Source organism: Lathamus discolor, chromosome 11 (assembly GCF_037157495.1).
Source record: "Lathamus discolor isolate bLatDis1 chromosome 11, bLatDis1.hap1, whole genome shotgun sequence".
In the NCBI taxonomy this organism is placed as follows: Eukaryota; Metazoa; Chordata; class Aves; order Psittaciformes; family Psittacidae; genus Lathamus; species Lathamus discolor.
Window position 1 is genome coordinate 14146482 of NC_088894.1, and position 15768 is coordinate 14162249.

A 15768-nucleotide genomic window follows, 5' to 3' on the forward strand; every position below is an offset into this window, starting at 1 on the left:
GATGGACGCAGGATGGGTTCCCTTTCCACTCACCATGGGGAATGACTAGAAGTGGACAGAGTACAGATCCTGAGGATGTTCCCCTCCTGATCCATGATTTCTGTAAGGAAGGATCCCTGTGCTTCTCTCAGCTGTGAGCATGATGCACTTCTACACTGACAAAAGTAACCTTGACTGACTCAAAGTACCTACCCAAAGTCAAAAACCACCTTGGGCCTCATAGCCACCAGACAAGGTGTAGGCATGAAATCACCACATTTTAGAAACACCCTTCCCCTGCAGTCACAGCACCACCAGCTCAAGTGGTACTGTAGTGGCAGCATACACAGGGCATCCCCAGGACCCATGGGGATACTGTGGAAAGTTTTAGCACAATAAAGATGCTTCCCCTGTTGGAAATCTGAATGCCTGGGGCTTTCTCTTCTACATCTTAAGTTTCCACTCATCTCCTCCACAGTTTAAAGATGAAATGGATCCAGTGGACTTCTAGAAGGAAAATAAAGCATAATCCCTTCCACATTTATTGCCCCCAGCCTACTCAACCTAATGGTTTCCACAGTGAGTCCTTCCAAATGCAGGAGGCGTTGTGCCTACACACATGCCAAGAGCAAGCCAAGGCCCCTTTGACACTCTAGAGAACATCGGGGTTTTTGTGGGCACAAAAACACACCTCCAGCTTCCCCCACAGACCTCGGAGGGGTCGTGCACAGGAAGGACAAGCCCAGCAGATTTTGGATGTTGCAGGACTCGGAGCTAAGCATCAGCTATTGCAGTGGAAGTAAATCAAAAAGCACTGACAGGTTTAACTCTCAGCAGGACACGTTATGCTGTGGAGTGTACGTGTGGGAAATAAAGGATAAACTGAACAGATGAAACTGCTCCAGACAGCATCTTTATCCAACCAGCAGGAAATCAGCTGCTCAGCACCGGCTTGGTTCATTTGCAAGAGCTGGGCAGCCTGGTATAAAAATGCAAAGGAGCGTCCCTAAGATTCATTTGCACCATTGTTCTGTGCTAACTTGAGATAGAGAGACTGGTGCTTCAGCTCAGTGAGCTCTGCAGAAGTGAAACCATTGCTGCCCTCCCTCAGGAGCCTTGTCTCAGCCCCAGCACTAAACTATGGATTTGTTAGCTGGAGTGTCCCCTTGGATCTCATTAACCACCATGGGTTAGGTGGGGACAAGAAGGCTCTCAGATGCCTTGTGAGGCCTATTGACTGCACTTGGCATCCCCTCCCCTGTGCTGGGTCACAGCCTGCAGTTGCAAAAGCATTTGCTGCCTCTCCCCAGCCCCTCCTGCAATTAGGTTTGCATCAGAGCAGTGCCAGTCCCTGCCAATGGTGTCCAGGGCTAGTTCCCACTCAGGTGACAATTGACTTCCCATACTGAACCCACAGGGAAACTGACAGCAGTGAGTTAAGGAGAAGAACTCAACGGAAAAAGTCTTCCCTCGCTTGGGAACAGCATGTTAAATTTACACCCACAAACCCACATAATTACCCAGGCCTTCTGTTTGCACAGTAATTACAATTGAATGGTTTAAGGAGGAGGAAGAGTCTTGCGCATCAGCACAGTTGGTCTTCCTTTCAACTCCTCCACCTTAACTTCCTCTCTCCTCTGCAGCAAAGGATACCCCTGGGGACCTGCTCCGGGTCTGTGGGATGCAGCTGCTCAGGATGGGCTGTGGGGAACTGCGTGCCCCGTCCCATACACTCCATCCCTGAAGCTGGGACCACCACGCAGGGAGCAGACAGTGCCATGGGCATGGCTTTGTGGCTCGGCAGTATTTAAATGCACTCTTCAGCTCCACCAGAACAAGCCCTCATTAGCTTCCAGTCTCTCCTCTCTGCAAGAGAGGAAATGATTCCCCAAATCAATGGCCAACTGCTGCGCAGGTTCAGCTGGGACCGAGCACAGAGGCTGCACCCGCAGTGGTGGGACCGTCCCCCACCATGCTCGGTGGCAGATGAGGAGGTTCACGGTGTGGGCAGATGATGCTGGGGCTCTCACTCACCTCGCTTCAAACACTGATACAAGCTCCCAGCTTGAGGCGTTAAGACTGAATCTCCAAGGCCAGCTGGATCCGAGCGAGGGACTGACTGAGGAGTGCAGGAAAAACCATTCCGCAGCAAGCTGGCCAGCACCGAGGAAGAGGACTGAGGAAGTTGGGGCTGTTCAGCCTGGAGAAGAGAAGGCTGCGTGGAGACCTCAGAGCAGCTTCCAGTGTCTGAAGGGGGCCTATAGGGATGCTGGGGAGGGACTCTTCGTCAGGGACTGTAGTGACAGGACAAGGGGTAACGGGTTAAAACTTAAACAGGGGAAGTTTAGATTGGATCTAAGGAGGAAATTCTTTCCTGTTAGGGTGGTGAGGCACTGGAATGGGTTGCCCAGGGAGGTTGTGAGTGCTCCATCCCTGGCGGTGTTCAAGGCCAGGTTGGATGAAGCCTTGTGTGGGATGATTTAGTGTGAGGTGTCCCTGCCCATGGCAGGGGGGTTGGAACTGGATGATCTTGAGGTCCTTTCCAACCCTAACTAATCTATGATTCTATGACTGCAGCCATGTATCATTTGCACATCTTCAGGTCTCCCAGATTCCTTCCATCAGCCTTGGCTGGCCCAGCACTGACTCCAGGCTTGCAGCCTGCGGTCCACACCTTCAGGGACAGCTTCTCCCTTTGAGGAACCTGCTTTGCCATCTCCGTGCTTGTCGGGAGGCAGCCGAGTCCTGCCACACGAGTGACACACATTGTAGGGGTCACACAAGGCAGTGGGGCAGGACACGGGTACTGGTGCACACACCCCGACTCAGGGCTGGCTGCCACTGTCAGCACTCACCAGCACCAGTGCTGGAGCATCCTCCAGCCCTTGACTGGCTTACAGCAACACGTAGGTGACAGGTTTCATATTTTCTGTGGGAAATGAAATTCAATCTCACACAAATAATTGTGTTTGTTTTCCCTACAGGTTCCAATCAGGCAGAGCCAGCTATTGAAAGCCAAGCACTCATCAAATCTGCTTCTCCTCTCATTTTCAATGCCATAGGTTCCACATTTTTCTCCTGGATGGGTGATTCTAACTTAAATACTTGGGCATCAGCTGTATTCCAGCTTTCAGGGAATCAGATCAAAGCTGGGGGAGCAGATGTCTTTATACACATGAACAGTGGTTTTTAAACAGCCTTTTTGTTGCAATGAAAGAGAGGAGAAAACCAGCAGTTTTGAAACTGAGTTTGCAAGATGAGCTCAATCTACTTTACCCCAGCACATCAGTTGTTTTAAGGGCTGGTGTGCTTTTAAGAGCACACACATCTTTTCCTGTTCCAAAGGGACAGTGGTGCCATGAAATAGCAAAGGAAGACGAAGCTGGTCCCTGCGGCATGGCCAGCCTGCGACCGCCTCACGCCCAGTGCCGGTGCTTGGAGCACCCAAGGGTGCAGCTGGGGACCTGAGACCCCAGAACTCAGCTCGACGGGCTCTTGGAAGGAGCTTTGCGGTGTGGGGAGGAGGGTTCAGTCCTGCACTTGCCGTGCGTGGGGCTCTGTCCCCCTCTGGTGACTGGTTACGGAAGGGACGGAGCAGAATGAGCTGCTCGGAAAGCCACAGCTGCGGCGCAGACACGGGCTGGGGCTGGCATCATCCTGCGCTGGGTCAGGCTGCAAAGCAGCACCGGTACAGAGCCATGGCTACAGCATGGCTGAAAACAAATAAAGAAAATCCTCAGTTTAAAATGCTCAGTTAGAAAAGCAGCTCAGTGCCATGGAACCTCCTTGGGGCAGACACCGAACTGAGGCTGTTTGGGTTGGAAGGGACCTTAAAGCTCCTCCAGCTCCAACCCCTGCCACGGGCAGGGACCCCTTCCACTGGAGCAGCTTGCTCCAAGCCCCTGTGTCCAACCTGGCCTTGAGCACTGCCAGGGATGGGGCAGCCACAGCTTCTCTGGGCACCCTGTGCCAGCGCCTCAGCACCCTCACAGGGAAGAGCTTCTGCCTAAGAGCTCAGCTCAGTCTCCCCTCGGGCAGGTTCAAGCCATTCCCCTTGGCCTGTCCCTACAGGCCCTTGTCCCAAGCCCCTCTCCAGGTTTCCTGCAGCCCCTTTAGGCCCTGGAGCTGCTCTAAGGTCTCCCCTTCAGGAGCCTTCTCTTCTCCAGGCTGACCCAGCCCAGCTCTCTCAGCCTGGCTCCAGAGCAGAGCTGCTCCAGCCCTCGCAGCAGTGCCGTGGCCAGAGGGTAAAGGGCTGGTTTTGCACCTTCCCCAGTTGGGGTGTAAGCAGAGATGCTGCACTGGGTCTGAAAACACCCCTTGTAAAAGCAGGCAATAAACTGTATACGTGAAGATTTCGTACCTGCAGAGCAAGGTGCCACTCGCCAGCCCAGAAGGGAAGTTATCACTGCCCCTCTGAAGGCCACGTCTGAAGGATGTGCTTTGCCCATTTCTGGTTTGAGTTAAAGAGAGGTGGGATAGTTCCCACTGAATGCAAACACCATCCTTAGAGAAGGGTGAATCCCCATTTTTCCATTAAAGGAAGTTTTCTATAAATCTTTTTTGGCCAGCCCGATTTTTCATCTCCATAAGGCACACTGAAGGGATGAGCGTTAGTGAAGGAAGTATTTACTCCTTGTCTATGATACAACCAGGAAAAACCACACCATTTCACTTTCTAGAGAACGATGAAAGGAATTCTTGTTTTCTAGCCACACTGTTCCAGCCGGTTCAGCAGGAACCCACCCGAATGCTCTCCAAACTCCTTTCATTCCAATAAGGAAAAGAAAAGGTTTCACTTTTTTGAAAGTATTGATTGAAAGAGAGAGTGGAAAAGTTCCACCTTGGAAGTCTCAGGTCTTACCGTTCTTTAGCTCTGTTGCACATTCAACTTGGGACCCGAAAAATGCTTCAACAGCAGAAGATTGCCTGCTTGGTTATAGTTTCTTTTTAAGATGCAGTCAGTAGCCATCTCATATGTTTGGGGGTTTTGCCATCTTGGTGGAAATGTGGAGAAACAAGTATGGGTGGATTTGGTTGAAATGATTTAGAAACATGCCCTCAGGCTTGGCACAGCCCTGTCGCTGCCATGCAAAGCTGCTCACAGGAGCAGCAGCCTCTGCGGGCAGGTACATTTGGGTGTCTGTGATTTCGGTTTTCGGAAGCAAACTCAAAGCCATTTAAAAAAGCGTTTTAGAGGCAAGTGGAGCATTTTCCTGAATGCTTTTCATTCCCTGCAGTCCCTGGCATTCGGAGGTTCGGCTGTTCGATACAGAGAATAACAGAGGGAAGGCAAAGGCCGAACACAAAACCCTGTTGCAACTGGAGCCCTGCTGGAAAGGCCGTCCTGCAGAAGTCACTGAAGCTCAGTGATGAAGGGGTGGGCAAGGGCGCACATAGAATCCCAGCCTGGTTTGTGTTGGAAGGGACCTCAAAGCTCACCCAGCCCCAACCCCTGCCACGGGCAGGGACCCCTTCCACTGGAGCAGCTTGCTCCAAGCCCTGACATGGTGAGAAATGTCAGCTCACCCACACCCCCCCGCAACAGGGTCCTGGAGCTTGTCCAGGTCCATGAGAGCCGCTCTGCAGAGCTTACAGGAGAAGCTCCTCCGGGCAGATCTGGTCAAGCACCGTTAGAAGGAAGGACGAAGAGGAGCTGCAAGGATTTACGCGTTCCCAGCCTATTATGCCTGCTGCCTGGCAATAGGGAAGTGCTTCATTAGCCCCGTCCATCCCCCCGGAATGGTAGGAGACAGCATTTCCCCATCCCTGCTCTTTTTGGTTTTCCCCAGTTTCTCTGTTCCTGGCCATTCCTCTTTGCTTCATGAGTCGTCTGTTGGTGTCCTCTAGTGGTTCCTTCCTGCACAAGGAATGCCAGCTTCCCTGGCTAATTTATGTCAGAAGCGCTGTACAAGCATTTGGGGGAAGGAAAACCACCAACTTTTGACAGGACTCGAAGGAATAGAAAAATAGATTAAATTCCTCTTCTTCACTGATGTGCTTAAAAGTTAGAGCAAAATTCAGTCCGTCCTAATACTAAGGACATTTTAGGAAAGGTAACAAACAGCGCCATGATTCAACGCTTTTGAAGTGATGGCTTGCTATAAATATAGAAAAAAAACCATAAATGGCCAATAGAACAATTAATTAAAATGTGAAGCGGATAAATAATGAATAGCAGTGTCATGTATTCATTAAGATTCTACAAATGAAAAATCTCTCTCCCAGTTATTCCTTTGATGAATCTAGCCCAAATATACTTGAACTGCAACATGAAAAATTCAGACTGCTCGTATTTCACTCTGTATCAGGCATTCTCAGATCCTCAGATCTCAAAGCCAGGAATTGCAAATGCCTAATCACAGCGCCGACACTGACCTCTTTCTCCAGCCTTAGACAAGTCATTCAACCTGCCATGGTCGTAAGGATTTAGTGAAGTTGGGAGACGCTTACAAGGAGAGCAGTTGGCTGGTGTAAGGTCCAGGGCTGTGGATGGAAATGCCAGTGTTTGGTCCAAGGACTCCCGAGAGCTGGGGCTCTGTCTTACTTATTATGGGGATCATCTTAGAAAGACAAGAAGGTCATAGACTCAGACTGGATGGAAAGGACCTTGAAGCTACTCCAGCTCCAACCCCTGCCACGGGCAGGGACCCCTTCCACTGGAGCAGCTTGCTCCAAGCCCTGTGTCCAACCTGGCCTTGAGCACTGCCAGGGATGGGGCAGCCACAGCTTCTCTGGGCACCCTGTGCCAGCGCCTCAGCACCCTCACAGGGAAGAGCTTCTGCTTTATCTCCAACCTGAACGTCCCCTGTTTCAGTTTGAACCCATCACCCCTTGTCCTATCACTACAGTCCCTGATGAAGAGTCCCTCCCCAGCATCCTTGTAGCCCCCTTCAGACACTGGAAGCTGCTCTGAGGTCTCCACGCAGCTTCTCTTCCCCAGGCTGAACAGCCCCAACTTTCTCAGTTAGGTCCCACATCTCCGGCTTGCTCTGGCTATTTGCTTTGTGGAGATCCCATGGAGTTGTAACTTTCTACTTGGCAGGAAGAAATCTAAACTGTTCACCCTGTCCTGGGTCTTGGCAAGCACATTTGTTCCTTATACTGTTTTCCTTTTAGATACAGAGATACCAACTGAAGCCAAACCAGCTACACTGCTGGCCTCTGGCTCATCAGCAAGATGAACCACACTGTTGTGGCCCACCACTGCCTTTAATCCAGGGGTCCAGTTCTTCCTCATCATCATAACTGCAGACTCACAGGGAAGACTTAGTCAATTAACAGCGTTTCTATGGCAATTGTTGACATCATTTCAAACCCACACCATCACTAGGGAGAACATTATAACCATCACCTACAAGACCTTTTGTAGAGCAGCCCATGGCTTCATAGTGAGAATGGCCATGATGTCCTTGTCCTATCACTGTCACCCTCAGCAGGATCTGATTTGAAGACCCAGAACATCAAGGTCTGTGACCATTCTCTAGCAGTCTATTGCTTCCAGCCCTACTTACAGGAAGAACCATCTGCAGGAGATGGGGGCTTTCTGCTCAGCACAGCACGATCAGTGTACTGATGCATTTTGAGGCCCTGTCAAGCAAAGGAAGCACACGGGAGCAAGGATTCATAGCAGTGCTGGGATGAGAGGGAGAAGAGAGCTGTAGGCCCATAGCTCCCAGATAATTCTCCATTTGTGCAAGGCAGATTAAAGACAGGAATGGATCCACCTGCTACTGTATGAATATATTGAAAATGAAGCTGCAGAGGTATACGTGTGTAACACACTAACGTGGCTTCTTTGTTCAAGTCTTACCTAAACGCCCCTTTTGAAGAGCCAGAAGCCAAACATGCCACTGAAATCCAGGGGCAGCCCTGGGCCCTAAGTCACCTCAATGCTAAAAACAACACGACCGTCCAAAAAAATCCCACAAAACAACCCAAAAAAGACACAAAGAAGAAACAGGCAACCAAAAACCAGAACTGCCTTGTCACTAATCCCACACAAGGAGTTCCAATGCACAGGGAGGTGTTCATGAGGACCCAGCAGTGACTGCCACTGCAGGCTGGTCCTCTCCCACCCCACCTTGTGTTCCAGGCACTGTGGAGAAGGGGAGCTGGAGGGTGGATGGGCACTGAAGCCTCCTGGCACCGCCCATGGATACCTCAGCCCAGCGATGCCTTTTGATCACATAGAAAACACTTTCACTAAACATCAGAATCAGGTTCCTGAAGCGCGGTTGTTAATAAAAGACCTGCTTTCCCTTGGGCTTTGTCAGCTCCACACTTCAAAGCTCATTTTACACGCAGGCCAATGCTGTGTTTTAAAAAGCAAATGTTAACATGAGCTCTTGAGCCAGCTGAATAAAAGTACCAGGAGCCCCCTCTTCTTCCCTCTCCATCGAATTAAAACCCAAACACGTCTATTTGAGATGTTGTGATCGCTTCTAACTCAAACCACTCTGTGACAGTCACAGGAGATGTTGGAAGGGGGAGGTAGGAACGCACCCATAGAACGGGATCTTCTTCCACAACTGCAGAATAGAAAACAAACCCGTCTGACACAGACCGAAGACTGGGATGTAATAATCAATGTGCCCAGAGGGTTTGACTGCCGCACTTCTTTCCTATCAGACAAGGGCTGATCCTGCTGTAGGCTGTCTCAGACAGACATGCTGGAGCTGGAGACTGCAGCCCAGAAAGGTGAAGGGCTTGAGATGCCCATTTCCTGATCCGCATTTATCTAGTACCTCTGGTTGGGGTTGATCTGCAGGGGCCATTGTAACACTCGCTTCTTCACAAGCTTTCCAGCTGCTCCTGTTCATGGTGAGACAACACAGGCCCACCAGACCAGCATAGGTATGGTGGTCCAAAAGCACCTCAAACCCTTTGCTGTGGGGTTCCACGCTTACGAGAGCACGTAGGCAGCCTGCATCCAGCCACATCTTCCATCCCTGGCCAAAAGGAAACTGCTTTATCCTCTCACAGGAGAGGAATACTTTAACCCTCTCTTTCAGCATCGCTTGTCTTAGGACGAAGCCCAAGTGCCCACAAAACCAGGCTTTCAGCTGAAGCACAACGTTAGCACAGTGAAGTTCACCTTTGGTTTCCGTGCCTGGAATTTTTGGAGGTTGTTTCCTGCTCACACTCCCACCGAGGCCAACACCTCCATGAAGGTGTCCTGCAAGAAGATGCTGGCCACATCAAACTGTGTCAAGAGGACCTGGCTCCCAGCTTCCATGTCATTGGTGGTGGAGGGGTGCTTCTGGCTCCATGATCCACAGCCAGGGTGAAGACACCTGATATACAGGCTGCTATACTGTCACAGGCTGACTATGCACAGGAAGAGCCTTGCTCCTCCTGCGACCAGAGGACAAACCCCTCCCAGCATTAAATCAGAGCATGTAAATTGGGTGCTGTCTGCTGGTAGGGATAAATTGTGAGAGATGCAGGGTCTCAAGCAAGAGACAACTCCTGAACCCATGAATTTGAAGGAGAATTAGAAGGAAGATATACTATTTCTAGTTCTGTGGACAGTTAATTGCAATGATACATGTGTATATTAAGGTTATATTTATTGTAATTACTGAATAATTTCTATCACTGTGCAGTTGACAGAAACTGTATAAAGAAATGAGAATGATTATTTTAATTATTTTAAGTGCTTTGAATGCTTGAGAAATGTTTTTAAGATATAGTGAAAGGCTCTAAATCTAATTACAACACCAAGTTCCAGAAAGCTCTGTTTGAGCTAATGCTTTTTCCTAGCAATTAGAAAATGGTTCGTTATGCAGCTACACTGAGGTATAAAATTTTTGCAACCAAGGTAATTTTCTATTTAAAAACAATCAGAAGACACAAGATGTGAGAAGTGGTTCTACCTGGGGGGTTTCTGTCACCTTCTCCAGACATATGTTGTAGCTCCGGTGTAGGTCTCGCAACACAAAAGGTGGGGTGAAGTGGGGAAAAGGAAAGAAGGAAAAGAGTCAGAACAAGCAATGAATGCATTGCAACTCTCCTAAGAAAGGATCATCCCAGTCTCCATCAGAGAAGCGTGCAGTTAAGGTTCGTTTCAAATAGAATAATCTCACACACGAGAGAAAGAAGATTACAAATCAAAAGACAGAATAAAAATTCTTCTGTCATTTTGTTTTCCAAATCTCATGATTTAAAGATTATGATTTAGTGGGTGTGGGGGGGTTTTGCTTTCTTTTTCTCCATCTCCATTTCCTGGGCTGGCAGCGTTGTAGCTTTGGGGCAGCAACCAAAACCTCTTTGGAAAAGACAGTCTTTACACAGAGGTGAGGTCCAAGTTCCCTCACTCCGACATCCAAGAATCTGCCCTGGCACAACCTGATGCCTTGTGGGAATCAAGCTGGTCTCAGCCCCAGGTAACCGCAGGAGCCTGGAGCAAGAAAGGCAAAGGAAGCATTTGTGTTGAGGTCCAAAGGAAGGAAGTCTCCAAGTCACCTTGAAGCAGGTCTGTTCCTTCCAGGAGCTGGCAGGTCACAGAATCATAGAATGGTTTGGATTGGAAGGGCCCTTAAAGATCATCCAGTTCCAACTTTCCCGTCTTTTACTTCAGTCTTCCTGCTTGGGCCAGAGCTCCAGCCGATGCAATGGGCCAGGCTGCCCAGCCTGTCCAAATGCGCAGCTTTGAAAAGGCTCTTTTAGATAATTATAAGCAGCTAGAATCTGAACTGTTAAGATTTATCAGTGGCTTAGGAAATCACAGATGAGAACTCAAAGACCACACCATCACTCACCAGTAATAAATGTTTCTCTCTCAAAAATGAAAATCTTATGTAAAGAAGCATTCGTTACCATCCATCACGCTACTTCTGCAGAGTCAGCCTTCACTCTGCCCCGGGCTGGCCCGACCCCAGACATGCAGCTGTCTATCACTTGTTTTGAAATGAGCAAACTCTCCCTAAATTTTTGTCCCATGTTGACTTCCTTTGCTCATTTACACCAACTGCATCTCCACTGAATTCCATAACATTATTGCTGTCAAATTCCATGAACAGGAGAGAGATTCAAGAATGCAAAGCGAAAGGATGGGATCTCCGAGGGAGTCTGGAGTCTCAGGTTTACTTTACCGAAAGATGCAGAGAAGGATGATACAATCCTTAAGCAACTGTTTAAACACTGAAGCTCAGGAGATGCCATTAACTTCAGTGGTGAAGACTGGAAACCAACATTGGGCTGCTCTCCAGAACTGCCTTTAGGCCAGCAACCACTTGGATCCCCTGGGCATCACCACGCTGGAGGCACAGACAGCACTTCCTTAAACAACCATCAGCTGAGGGCTGCAGAACCTCCATGGCACATCCAGTTACGCAGAGACCACAGGATGCCTCCACACTCCATCAGAGCATCCTTTGGCAATCCCAGGCACGGCTACAGACTGGGCAAAGAAGAGATTCAGAGCAGCCCTGCAGAGAAGGACTGGGGGGTGCTGGTGGATGAAAAAATGAACATGAGCCGGATTCAGTGTGCGCTCGCAGCCCAGAAACCAACCGTATCCTGGGCTGCATCAAAAGGAGCGTGACTATAGGGATGCTGGGGAGGGACTCTTCATTAGGGACTGTAGTGACAGGACAAGGGGTAACGGGTTAAAACTTAAACAGGGGAAGTTTAGATTGGATCTAAGGAGGAAATTCTTTCCTGTGAGGGTGCTGAGGCACTGGAATCGGTTGCCCAGGGAGGTTGTGAGTGCTCCATCCCTGGCAGTGTTCAAGGCCAGGTTGGATGAGGCCTTGTGTGGGATGGTTTAGTGTGAGGTGTCCCTGCCCATGGCAGGGGGGTTGGAACTGGATGATCTTGAGGTCCTTTCCGACCCAAACCATTCTGTGATTCTATGATTCTATGATTCCAGATTGCTAAATGTCCTGGGTTCACCAGTAGCCATTTTGCTCCTTCTTAGTAACTGGTGCAAGCTCTGTGTTTTGACTTCCAGCCTGGGCAGAGAGCTGATAACACCGATTGGTTTTAATTGTTGTTAAGTAATGCTTATTCTGGCCAAGGACTTTGTGAGCCTCATGCTCTGCTGGGGATGAGTGAGGCCGGGAGGAATCAGAGACAGGACACCTGACCCAAACTGACCAAAGAGATATTCCATAGCGCAGCACGTCATGCCCAGGGAGGTAGCTGGGAGCTACCCAGAAGGGCACGGTCTCTCTTCGCGGGGGGTCGAACTCGTTCGACAGTGGTATCGTATTCTCTTCTCTTGTTATTTTCTCTTATCAATATTATCATTGGCGGCAGCAGCAGTGGTTTGTGCTATACCTTAGTTACTGGGCTGTTCTTAGCTCAGCCCTTGGGAGTTACATTCTCTGGATTATCCTCCCCATCCCTCCGGGAGCGGGGAGGGTCGGGCTGGGGGGGGAGGGGGGAGGAAAGAAAGAGGGAGAAAAAGAAAAGGTGGGGGGGAGTGAGTGAACGAGTTTTTGTGGTTGGGTTTAAACCACGACACTAAATAAGAGCACTGCTTGTCCAGTGATGTGGTACTGGGCAGGTCTTGCAACTGCTGACTCAAGTATCCCTGCTCTGCAGTTCATGTGGAAGGAGCAGAAGTGGCTACCAATTCCGGTCACTTTTGTTTGCTGTAATTTACAGGTTTTAATATTTATTCAATTGGTGGGTTATTGTGGTGCTCAAGGAAAGACTACATTGATTCACTAGAATAAAATCCCTGGCATTTGAAAATCCAGTTATTAAACACTATGTCCAGATTTCCATATCTTCCCATGATATACTCAGCTTTAGAAATAGGCAGATGTTGTTACCATGGTCCATGGCCAATGCTCAGGCTGTTAAAGCTGGATAGGAGAGGACCAACTAAACACACTGACCCCTTTTTGCCTTGTAGAAATCATTTCTTACCCCTTTATGCTCAGAGATGTGACCAGCTAAGAAAAGACATGGGGAATTCCTGTGGCACGCAGATCAGCTGGGTAACTGGATGAAGTTGTGCTGGCAGAAGTGCCTGGAGGTACAAGGCAGGTACAGATCAGCAGATGTGGATTTACAGGAAAGCATTGAACTGTGGGGAAAACAAGGTAGAGGAGAGCTAGCGTGAGCATGAGGCCAAGGGGAAGGGTCATGCAGGGCTTCAGGGGGACAGCCCAGAAGCAAAGCAAAGAAGAAAAGTGGAGGGAATCAGAAGGAAGTGAAACGTAGAAAGCAAAATGTTCAGTGCAATAAAATGCAATGAGCCAGCTGTGTTTTCCACTGGCACATGGGTAAACTGAAAGCAGCTGTGCTGACACCACTTCAGTCAGAAAGCACGGAGCTGGGGTTGGTGGGATCAAACTCAGGATTTGTTTTAATGTAGCACCAGCTCCCTTGGATCGTAGAATCACAGACTGGTTTGAGTTGGAAGCTCTTCTAGTTCCAACATCCTGTCATGGGCAGGGACGCGTTCCACTAGACCAGGTTGCTCAAATAAAATATGGATATATGGATATATATAAGGATGTATGCCTTCTATGTCATAGAATCATAGAATAGTTAGGGTTGGAAAGGACCTCAAGATCATCCAGTTCCAACCCCCCTGCCATGGGCAGGGACACCTCACACCAAACCATCCCACCCAAGGCTCTGTCCGACCTGGCCTTGAACACTGCCGGGGATGGAGCACTCACAGCTTCCCTGGGCAGCCCATTCCAGTGTCTCACCACCCTAACAGGAAAGAATGTCCTCCTTATATCCAATTTAAACTTCCCCTGTTTAAGTTTTAACCCGTTACCCCTTGTCCTGTCACTACAGTCCCTGATGAAGAGTCCCTCCCCAGCATCCCTATAGGCCCCCTTCAGGTACTGGAAGGCTGCTATGAGGTCCCCACGCAGCCTTCTCTTCTCCAGGCTGAACAGCCCCAACTTCCTCAGCCTGTCTTCATACGGGAGGTGTTCCAGTCCCTGATCATGCTCGTGGCCTCCTCTGGACTTGTTCCAGCAGTTCCATGTCCTTTTTATGTTGAGGACACCAGAACTGCACACAATGCTCCAGGTGAGGTCTCACAGAGCAGAGCAGAGGGGCAGGATCACCTCCTTCGCCCTGCTGGTCACGCTCCTTTTGATGCAGCCCAGGATACGGTTGGTTTCTGGGCTGCGAGTGCACACTGCAGCCGGCTCGTGTTCAGTTTCTCATCGACCAGCACCCCCAAGTCCTTCTCTGCAGGGCCGCTCTGAATCTCTTCTCTGCCCAACCTGTAGCTGTGTCTGGGATTGCTCCGACCCAGCTGTAGGACCTTGCACTTGTCATGGTTGAACTTCATAAGGTTGGCATCAGCCCACCTCACAAGCGCGTCAAGGTCCCTCTGGATGGCATCCCTTCCCTCCAGCATATCAACTGGACCACACAGCTTGGTGTCATCGGCAAACTTGCTGAGGGCGCACTCAATCCCACTGTCCATGTCAGCAACGAAGATGTTAAACAAGACCAGTCCAACACCAATCCCTGAGGGACACCACTCGTTACCGGTCTCCAGCCGGACATCGAGCCATTGACCACAACTCTTTGTGTGCAGCCATCCAGCCAGTTCTTTATCCACCGAGTGGTCCATCCATCAAATTGATGTCTCTCCAATTTAGAGAGAAGGATGTCAGTGCAACACAACTTAGGTGTCATCACCAATTAAATCCAAACAGTTTCACTTACTGACCCCAGGGAAAACTGCAGTGCAAGGAGCAGCCTGCACACACTCACGAACCAGGCTGGACCAGATGCTGTGTAGCACAGCTTCCCTGATGGAGACAAGCACTCAGGAATCTGCTCAGCACAGATGAAAGTTTGAGATTCCGGGATTAAATCATGTGTGGCCTCCAAAAGTGGCTGTAATTTACAGATGGAAAACCAAAATCACAAGCAATGCTTCTGCCATCCATGTGCACAGCAGGACTTAGGGTTAGCTGGCATCTTTTCACCTTCAGATGATTGCTGAGATGTCCTGTTTTACTCTATCAGGTTTTCTTATGCACATTTTGTTAGGAATCCAATCATATACTTTTGATTTTTCAAATACAACAAAACCTCAGAGGCTTTATAGAGAACAGGATGTTCCAATGAGCTCTTGAAATTAAGCATGAGACTGACCTGAACAGCATCTGGAAATGCTGGCAACGAGAAAACATTTGCAAGCAAAGGAATGATGAATCAGGCAGTTTAAATTACTCCAACCTTATCTGAATGAAGGTCTGAAGAAGAGTTAGGAGAACTTATTTTAACAAATTGGAAGAGATTGCCAAGGGATGCAGCAGCTTTTCCATCACTTCATATCTTTTAAAGAAGATTGAATTTTATATATACATACACACATTTTCATTCCAGGTCAACCAGAAGTTACTGGGATGGATGTAAAACTGAGTGAAGTCCTGTGACTTCTGTTACACAAGAAGTTAGCCTGGGTTGTAACATTAATCCGTCTGCTTCTCCTAAAACACTATAAGTGAACTAACAACATCATTTGGAATAGAAAGAAAAAAAGCCTTCATTTTAATTATAACAGCAACTCAGCCTATGAACCTATTGAAATCCAAGACAAAAGTAATAGCTTTTATATACATCGAATGAGAATTTGCAACTACTGAAGTTTCAATAATATTTCATTGCAACCTTAAAGAAACTATGGTTATGCTCAATCACTGTCTTAAAAAGCTGTTTTTATCTTTATCTGATAAAGAACATGAGCCAAACCAGAACCTGAAAGCTCCCAGGGATTTTTACAATGAATTCCTGTGAAAAATAACACCTATTTTCCACAGAGAAAGAAAGAGGATTTCTCTGTAATGTATT